General features: G+C 41.0%; 1 pseudogene; it reads right to left on the bottom strand.

Annotated features, from left to right (window-relative positions):
* LOC103397202 (thrombospondin-4-B-like) overlaps positions 1-8,576 on the bottom strand; it is a 14,918-nt pseudogene that overhangs the window by 529 nt on the left and 5,813 nt on the right.

Raw genomic sequence — 8,576 nt, forward strand, 5'->3', positions numbered from 1 at the left:
ATAGAGAGGCTGAAAACTTGTGGGGCTGACTGGCATTCCTCAAATGTGTAGACACTCAAGGCAGACCTGATGATATTCTCCTGGGAGAAGCAGAACACGCCCAGGCGTCCTCCTCTCATACTAGTGTCAATAATCACCCCTGTATCTGCCACAAGGTCTGAACCTTCGAAAAAGAGAGCTCTGGATCACACACACACACACACACACACACACACACGCACACACACGTCATTTCACATGATATGTGACATTGTCTGTATGCTACTGTTTCTATCTGTACCTGATGTATCCAACCTGAGGCCTGTGCTGGAGGAACCAACGGTATGAAACCTTGTCCTTCCAGCCAATGTTCTTGGGGTCTTTCCACAGGCGAACCTGTCCTGGGATGTCTCCTGTGTGCCCAAGGGAGTTCCTCAGATATTCACCAGGTCCTGTCTGAGATTTCACCATCTGTAACACAAAGAGCCGTAAGTGATGGGCAATCACTGTCGTACACCCTGGCAATGACCGATCATCCTCCACACCTTCAGCTGTATCCCTGGAGAACCCACAGCTCTGAAGGGTGCAGACTGCCAGTAAGTCTGTTCTGTCTGTTTCCACATCACCACATAGAAGGAGGAGGAGTCCTGGTATCCAAAGAAGAAGCCAGCATAGTCGTCGTCTATCACCGTGTTCACGTAGAAAGTTCCTTCGAAGTCCACCCCTTTAAAAGCTACATAACCTGCATATGTGAGGAAAAACATGTAAGGAATGTACTGAAGAAAATGAGAAAAATAAAGCAGACCATGAGGTGAGAATGTGTTAGCATTCTGTATGTACCAACAGCAAGGCCATTGTCAGAGTTCATAGTCTGTACTATTTCCATTCCCTGTGAACACATAAAAAAAAAAAATCATTATTTTAAAAGCTTGGCTCCAGTCAAACTCTGGTTAAATTAAAGGTGATCAAAATAAATGAACTGACATAGAACATGGGCAGATATTCCAGATTCTAAAGTTGGGGGCCGCAGGGATTCCCGTTAAAAAATGGTGTGACAGGCATTTTCAGTCTGTAAACAAATAAATCCTCGGCACACCCCTCCTTCTCCATGACTTTCACATACAGTGCTATGAAAAAGTTTGGGCACCCGAACAGTGATAGCTTTTAGAAACTCCCAGGGAGCGAAGGTAGTGGTGCTTGCTCAACATACGACCATTAATACACAGGCTGCCCTGTAACATGATAAAAAGAACAACAAAATTTAGTATAAATACATACTGTATGTGAGGCTTAATCGATATATTTAATCACAATTTAATCACACTTGAAAACCACACGTGAAGTCATTTTGAGTATTCAGACTCTATATTGAACTGGTGAGTTACTCACCTGGTTGAGGACAACCCAGTTGGGGTCAATCTGAGAATCTCCATGTGGGTCCAGCACCATGGTCTGATAGGCTCTGAAGTCAGTCAGGGTGACCTCAGCGTTCTCTGGACAGTGGTCAATTTTATCAATGACATGTCAAAGTCTCCTTCACAGGCGTCTCCCACACCGTTGTCTGAAACAGAAGCTCAGCACTATCACTGCAGGTCACATTTCCTCCATGAATATAATTCTTCTCAAAGCATTCAATCCATTAGTTTATGGCAGGACCCATAGCAGTCCACATACAGAGACAACCACAACAACTATTATACTTATAGTTATGGATAAAAAAATGCCACACAAACACTCTAAGCTACTACTAGGGCTGGAACAGGTGACTTTTCTGCTGTTAGGCAAGAGCAACAACCACCACTTCATCATGTTAGAAGAAATGAAAATAACCATTTGTTATTAGAGGCTGAGTTATAATAAGATAAAGAAGTGAGAGTAATGAACTCTAAAGAACACTCTCCACACTGTGTAATAGAGAGAAGTAGAAGTAGTAGCCTGAATAATAAATACATGACGCTCACCATCAGAGTCCACCTGGTTTGGGTTAATGACGAGTCTGCAGTTGTCATCATCGTCAACTACTCCATCACCATCATCATCTTTGTCACATTCATCTCCCTAAAAAAAACGATATTTATTCCTTACTGTGAGGCCATCATAACAATTGGGTGCCAGAGACACACAGTTTTTTCTTAAGTTTTAAATAGTTGTTGTTTAGAAGCTTTTATTTAATAATTATTTATCAATATTTTTTTTGTTTTGTGCTGTGTAGTATTTGAATGCATTTGCTTGGATGCTACCTTAGCTAGCTCTGTCTTGAAAAGCAGAATGAAATGAAAATAAATTAAAAATGGGTTATAGAAGTGTAATATGAATAAGTGAATTTCTTTTAAAAATTATTGTATTTCTAACCACTCCATCCTTATGTGTCCAGCTGAGCAGCGTTTATAACTGGAAGACAGTTGTCCTTAGAGTCCTGGTGGCCATCACCATCACTGAAAAGAAAATGAAGTAAAAGTGTGACCGATAAACATTAGGAATCATAAATTAGAACATTAAACACAGTGGACAGAGAGACTCCTACCTGTCTGTGTTGTCGTCACAGCTGTCACCTATGAGATCATTGTCCGAGTCAAACTGCAGGAACCAAACACAGATTGTGTTGATCACTGTGTGAACAGCTGCTGAATCTTTTTTTTGTTTGTTTGTTTTGTTTGATGTGTTACCTGGTTTGGATCGAACTTATCAGGACAGCTATCACAGACGTCTCAGTTGTCATGAATGTTCGCAATGCCTAGAAAAAAAACGCAAGCACCTGTGTGCTTTATTTTGAATTTCCATGTGCAAAAAGCATTGTCAAGACTATAGAAAAGAAGCATGACTGCAAACAGCACAGTCAAATGCATCAGCAGATGACAGTGTTTGTGTAAGAGGGAGGTTAAACAGTTTCCAGTGGCCTTAAATGCCTGGCAGAAGCTTACCATGGAAAAATGCTTTGAGAGAAAAGACAGACATGACCAAGCGCTGAGCAATCCGGCCCTGAGAGTTAAAGACATAACCAAATGATCAAGAGTATGGGAACAGTGCCAAACTGAATAACAGCAGCTGCAGCCAAGGTGAGTCTTAACATGTACCACACGTAAGCGTTTAAAGGTAAACATGGCAGTATCACAAAAAAAACAGTTCAGACTGTTTCCAGTGAAACAAATGAGAAATTATCCTGCATTTTAAAATGACTAACTCCATTGTTTCAGTTGGAAACACAATAACAGAGTGATTTATATTGTCTTTTTTTTTTTCTTAATGAAGCTTGACTTTTTTCCCAGTAAACCGATCTCACTGGCACAGGATGCGATGTGAATTGGAGACAGAATAAAAGGCATGGAGGATTTTCACCAGGCAGATGTTTTGCCAGTGGAGTCTGCCAGTTCTGATCTGTCTGGTCCAGACAGGCTGTGGTCTGGATTACCTCTAATTGATGTCATTAAAGTAGGAAAGGTCCAGTTACTAACCCTCTAACAGTTATGCCTGTGCCATTCTTTTACCCACAGCGACCATTAGGAAGGAGGAAGACCACAGGCACAGTTCTAGTTAAGGTCCGTAGTGGCAGGCCAAGAAAAATCTCAGATAAGCAGAGGCGAAGGATGGTGAGAACAGTCAAACTCAACCCACAGACCAGCTCCAAAGACCTACAACATGATCTTGCTGCAGATGGTGTCACTGTGCATCGTTCAACTATTCAGCGCACTTTGCACAAGGACATGCTGTATGGGAGAGTAATGCGGCAGAAGCCTTTTCTGCGCCCATGCCACAAAAAAGTTGCTTGAGGTATGCTAAAGCACATTTGGACAAACCAGCTTCATTTTGGAATAAGGTGCTGTGGACTGATGAAACTAAAATTGAGTTATTTGGACATAACAAGGGGCAGTATGCATGGCGGAAGAAGAACACAGCATTCCAAGACAAACACTTGTCACACGCTACCCACGGTTAAATTTGGTGGTGGTTCCCTCATGCTGTGGGGCTGTGCGGCCAGTGCAGGTACTGGCAATCTTGTTAAAGTTGAAGGGCGCATGGATTCCAATCAGTATCAGCAAATTCTTGCGAACAATGTTCAAGAATCAGTGACAAAGTTGAAGTTGCGCCAGGGCTGGATACTTCAACAAGACAACGACCCTAAACACCGCTCAAATTCTACCAAAGCATTCATGCAGAGGAACAAGTACAACGTTCTGGAATGGCCATCTCAGTCCCCAGATTGAAGATCTGTGGTCTGTTTGAAAGCGGGCTGTCCATACTCGGAAACCATCAAACCTGGCTGAACTGGAGATGTTTTGTAAAAAAGAATGGTCAAAAATACCTTCAACCAGAATCCAGACCCTCATTGGAGCTATAGGAAGCGTTTAGAGGCTGGTTTTTTTGCCAAAGGGGGGTACACTAAATATTGTGGTAATTTTTCTGTTGGGGTGCCCAAATTTATGCACCTGCCTACTTTTGTTTAAGTAATTATTGCACACTTTCTGTAAATCCTATAAACTTCATTTCACTTCTTAAATATCACTGTGTTTGTTTGCTATATGATACATTTAATTGAAATTGCTGTTCCGAACAACCAATGATACATAAAGGAAAATCATGAAAATGATCAGGGATGCCCAAACTTTTTCATACCACTGTATATATAATGCATGAAATACAAAATGACAGTTGACTGATTTAGCGTTACATGACCTCATATACCTGCTGTATCAAATATGATACGTCATTTTCAACACGGTTTTACTAAAACCTATGTTATGAAATTTTAAGTATTTTCACATTGCATCAACCCAGTAACTATTCCTATTGATGTTTCAGTAAGATTTTTAATATTTTATTCTCATCTTAAGAATGGCATAAACAAGCTTCAAGTCCACTTCCATGGCAACAGGGCAGGGCCACTTGCCAACTACAAATACTGTAGAATGGCAACTCCCTGGTTGAGGCTTTGAGAACTGATATAGTCAGGCAAAGGGATGGTCAGGGCTTCGTGATAACAAACATTGGTGAAACCACAACTGAAAAGTACAGTTGTGGGGACATATTGCAGGTGAGAGGTATTTTGAGGGTATTCTGAGGTTTAAAATTTTTGTTCAAAGCAAGGAATAAAATTAGACTCAGATTAGCTTTAGGGATAGGGATTATGATTAGACATGTATTTGTAATAATTGTGTCAGGGGCCCACAAAACACAAAAAACACTGTGTTATGTGCGTGTGTGTGTCTCCTGCTGGGTAGATTGCAGCTGGACATGCACATGCAGCACATGCAGGAAGATATTTACAATCAATAGCATTGACTAGGAAAGTCTTGCATGTACTTTTGGCAAATCATGCACTTGCTCAGTTGTTAAATGTTCTATTTTCAAAAATTAAGTTTTTGTGTACATTTTCAAATATTACTTGTTCATGTTCATTTCTATAGCTTCAAGTAAAATGTTAGATTTAATTTGCATCCATAAATAATTTACCAATACCCTATACCTTCTCTCCATGATGTCTTCTTTCAATCAATATGCAGGTCACCAGATCTTAGCTGAGTTACTACATTTTGGACAACAACTCCACAGGTCTTTAAAAGTCAATTAAATGCCTGCAGTTGCAGTAGAGTTTTCCTTTTTATTCCTGCTTTGCTGTAGATCTGGTGATTTAAAAAACACATACTACTGCAGAATGTTTGCATTAGAAAAACTCAGGAACCAAACTGGCGAGACCTGAACATGCAGAGCACACAGTAACAGCCTTCAAATAATGTCTTCCAGAAGTGCATGCACGGTGAAGAGCCAGTACTTCAAGTCCCTTCAGCTGTGACCATGAGAACCAGCTGTTGAAGCAGCAGCAGAGACAGAGCTGCAGTTCTGACCCACAGACCCATCATCAGACTGGACACACCTTAGAAGAAAGTTGTCTCAGTGAAGAATGTTTCCCTCCGTGGATCAGTAAGACAGCGGTCAGCAGCAGATCAGTCCACAAGGTGCGTTCTTTGAGTTATTGTTATGATAAATCCTGTCCAGAGGCAAAGCAAAGAGGAGTGTCCACTTACACTACTGTTTAAACGGACAAGTGGCACAGTGTTGGGACTATTCTAATGGTCTGGGGAAGTGTCCTCTTCACTAATGTAAGACTGAATGATGTCCCAGTTTGTTGAAGCTGTAGCATGATTGGTCCATGCTATTTAATTGACAATTTTCAATGTAATTTTTTTGTATTTATTAGACAGAAATAAAACAGAGATTTTGATTAGTTTTGATACCTTGATTTATGACAAAGCATTTATTCCTAAAATTCTCCTGCAATTGATGATTTCTGGAAATATAATGTAATAAAATAGTTGGAGAAATACTCATCAGCCTGCATGTACTTGGCCAACTGTAAAAATGTCTGAAATGAGTAGAGTAGAGTAGAGTAGGGCTTTATTCATCCCCCTTGGGGGAAACATACTTGTACAGTAGCAAGTGGCAGTGCAGAAAAAGAGAGAAAAGAAGTTAACACAATAAAAAGAGTAAAAAGAACTAAAAAGCAAAAAGCACTCTAAAATTAAAGTAAACTTTAGAAAAATATACATAATGAACAAAAAATATACATATTGAACAATAAAGTGGCAGTGAAGGGTGCAGGTAATCAGTGCAAAGAGTGAAACAGTCTTATGGCTGATGGGAGGAAGGACCTGCGGTAGCGCACCTTCCTGCATTGTGGATGCCGGAGCCTGCTGCTGAAGGAGCTACGCTGGTCCTCCACAGTCTGGTGCAGCGGTTGGGTGGGATTGTTTGTGATGGAGGACAGTTTTGTAAGTGTCCTGCTCCTTGCGACCTCCTCCACCGAGTCCAACGGGCAGCCCAGGACAGAGCTAGCCCTCTTGACCAGCTTATTCAGTTTTTTTCTGTCCCGGTCAGTGCTGCCTGTTCCCCAGCAGACGACGGCAAAGAGGATGGCAGAGGCCACCACAGAGTCATAAAAAGTCCGGAGGAGGGGTCTGGACACTCCGAAGGACCCCAGTCTCCTCAGGAGGTGGAGGCGACTTTGGCCCTTCCTGTAGAGGGCGTTGGTGTGTGTGGACCAGTCCAGTTTATTATTGAGGTGCACACCCAGGTACTTAAAGCTGTCCACCAGCTCAATGTCCAAGCCCTGGATGCACACCGGTGACGGTTGTGGAGACTTTTTCCTGAAAATGAACTGAAATGAACTCAATCTGTCTCGAGAGAGGAAATTCTGATTCCAACTGGAAACAGTTTCTCACAAATATGAAGAACCTGTGAATCACAGAGTTGGCTTTCATCATTTGGCTCATTTATTGTGAGCTCATTAACCTGCAGGACTGATTGCAAATGGTTCAGACTGCCATTTGGATTCAATTTACTGTGAATTCTCTTGCAACACTTTTCCTGGATTAAAAAATTTGGAGAATGTGAAAAAGAAAGAGGGTGAGTCTTGGGGCAATATTTTAACCCTGGAAACATTTCATGATAGATGTCTGCTGCTTGTCTGTTTCTGCTAAACTCAAGTACATTTCAACATCTCTGCTGTAGAGCTGGTCCAGCACACAGACATTTACCATCCCTCAGTGAACAATCACCATATTTTTCCTCTGTTTGTCTGTCTGGTCTCCGAAAGGAAATCGAAATAAAAACAAGACATGCGCAATTAAAATGTAAGAAATTTCAATTTGATTTGATTATTATAATATAAATGACATTCATTGGGCCACTCACTACTTTTTAATTGACCTGTGGGAAAATTACATAAAATGAACCAATAAGGAATGGTATGTTTCTATCCTAAATATGCACAAATTACGTCCAAATACGTCCAAATCACTCCAACTTAGTCTATCGTTTGTGCTGGTTTGTGCAGTTAAAATAAACGTTTGTGGTTTTAACGTTTTTACAGTTTATTTTTTAACACGCGTGACGTCACCCCCCAACATCCAAATCACTCCAAATTAGTCTCTATCGTTTGTGCCACGTTTGGTTTTTACAGCGTATTTTTCCACACGGGTGACGACACTTAGTACTGTGTACTACGTTTTTTTCTACTGTGAGCCGCCAAGCATCATCTCAACAGAAGCTTTTAATAGCTTGGAAATTGCTTCATGAGGAGACCTCTAATTTTACATTGTTAATACCTCATTTGTTTCTCATTCCTTGGCGATTACTCAACTATTTGTTACGTGTGGGCATGGCAGGAAGCAGGCAGGACCCAACTGCAGTACTGGAGAGACTCTCTTCAGGTGTAGGTAGTTTATTCAAAAAATCAAAATCAAAACTCACTGGGTCGCAGGAAGACAAGGCATGGACATCACAAGGCATCACTATCAAACAAGAAGCATGAACACAACACGAACTGAACATTACACACTAGTGATGTGTCGTTCGCGAGTGATTCGTTCAAAATGAACGAATCTTTCATATGAGTCGTGACTCCCGAGTCATATGAAAGATTCGTGACTCGTGACTACCGTGAGTCATATTAAATATTTATTCATATTGGACTCACGAATCACTCACTGCGAACTAATCACACTCTGCGAACTAATCACTCACTGCGAACAAATCACTCTCTGCTAACTAATCTTTCACTGTGAACGAATCTTTCACTACGATCTAATTACTCTGCAAACTAA

Source organism: Cynoglossus semilaevis, chromosome W (genome assembly GCF_000523025.1).
Source record: "Cynoglossus semilaevis isolate Cse_v1.0 chromosome W, Cse_v1.0, whole genome shotgun sequence".
Taxonomy (NCBI): Eukaryota; Metazoa; Chordata; class Actinopteri; order Pleuronectiformes; family Cynoglossidae; genus Cynoglossus; species Cynoglossus semilaevis.